Source organism: Nomascus leucogenys, chromosome 10, assembly GCF_006542625.1.
Source record: "Nomascus leucogenys isolate Asia chromosome 10, Asia_NLE_v1, whole genome shotgun sequence".
Classification (NCBI taxonomy): Eukaryota; Metazoa; Chordata; class Mammalia; order Primates; family Hylobatidae; genus Nomascus; species Nomascus leucogenys.
In genome coordinates this window covers 93,799,721-93,801,413 of record NC_044390.1, presented here as the reverse complement: position 1 = coordinate 93,801,413, position 1,693 = coordinate 93,799,721, and the positions used below count along the sequence as shown (strand labels likewise).

Below are 1,693 nucleotides of genomic sequence, written 5' to 3'. Positions count from 1 at the left end.
AAACTGTAGGAACTCTTACTGTCTCTTCTTTCACAGAAATTCTACCTCTATCCTGATGTAGTTGGGTTGATTAAGAAAATTAAAAGCCATAGGCCATGGGCTTTCATAAATATGACAAAAGGAAAAATTTTTCCAACTACCTCTATGCAATAAGAAGTCTTTCTTTCAAGTACCAAATCAATTTCTTCAACCGTACAATGTATTCTAATTTGATAGTTTTCAAATATAATCCATTAACAACAAAATATCATAAAATTATGACTATGAAAACAGAGGAAATGGAATAATTCAAATAATGAGTAAAATAAAAGGGCATTTATTATGGAATTTGTAATCAGTATATAATTATATATTTAAATTTTTCTATACATACGTAAGATCACAGCCAAGAAAGTTAACTATAATTTCAAATTGTCGGTGACTTGGGCTATTTAATCACATTTGAAAATATTTACTCTTACTATTTACTTCAAACAGTGATCTATAGGTTTGTTTAGACAATAATATTTAAGGGCCCTTTCTTCTTCAGGATAATAAAAAAATTAAATGACGCATTGAAGATTCTACTAAAGAAATTTGCTTTTTGAAAATGGCTTCTGCACGGAAGATTTGGAAGAATTTTTCTAGTTAATTTCAAATCTTCCCAGGACTTCTCTGTTCAAAGACATATCATCTTTGTAATAATTTATGTGAATACTTTACAAATAAAAAATTAACCACAAGACTGTTACCATAATCACTAATTTTAACAAGCCCCCCAAATATTTTCTATATCAGTTTTCTTGATTATAAAATGTCAATAACATGGATACACTCTTAATATAACAGTCTATTTAATTACATCAGTTTCCCATCAAGCCACTAAAGTCATTTAATAATTATATTGGCCATTTCCACTGACTGGGGGGAGGCTCTTCCACTAAGAGCTCCTATGGTTTCCTCGGCCTCATTTTTCTCGCCAGACTTAGTTCATCTACAGTGTGAAGAATCACCTCTTGTACTTGACCACCTTGAAGCTGATCTTCTAATTTCTTAACATCTGGTTCCACTTTACCCATAGCCAGCTTCCCTTTATAATCTGCTCTGTATACTTTCTATATGCTGCATTTTTAGGGATTTGCTCAAGAACATCAGTAATCTTTCTGTACCATACTCTTAGCCTCTTACATTTTAGCAGACTGGCTCTAGTTGCTTCGCTCCTGTGGACTCCCACATACAGCTAGTCCCACAAGGCCAAGTGGTCTTCTTCAGCAGACCCAACATGACAGTGCCCCTAATGGGTTTTTTACAGAGTCAGTTTAAAAAATTCCTAAAATTCAAATGGGACCACAAAAGATTCAAATAGCCAAAGCAATCTTGAGTAAGAAGAACAAAGCTGGAGGCATCACACTTTCTGATTTCACAGTATGTTAAAATGCTAAAGCAATTAAAGTGGTTATTAATGACCTAAAAACAGACAGGCCAGTGGTGCAGAACACGGAGCCCAGGAATAAATCCGCACATTCACTGTCAACCAATCTTCACCAAAGTTTCCACGAACACAGTGGGAAAAGGATAGTCTCTTCAATAAATGGTGTCAGGAAAATCAGATATCCACATGCAGAAAAATGAAATCAGACCATTATTAAACATCATGTTCAAAAATAAATTCAAAATGGATTAAATATTACATGTAAGACTGAAACAAAATAAC

At 33.5% G+C, this 1,693-nt stretch overlaps 1 pseudogene; it reads right to left on the bottom strand.

Moving 5' to 3' along the window:
- Nucleotides 1–878: 878 nt before the first annotated feature.
- Nucleotides 879–1,263, bottom strand: LOC100607074 (annotated as a pseudogene).
- Nucleotides 1,264–1,693: the final 430 nt, after the last annotated feature.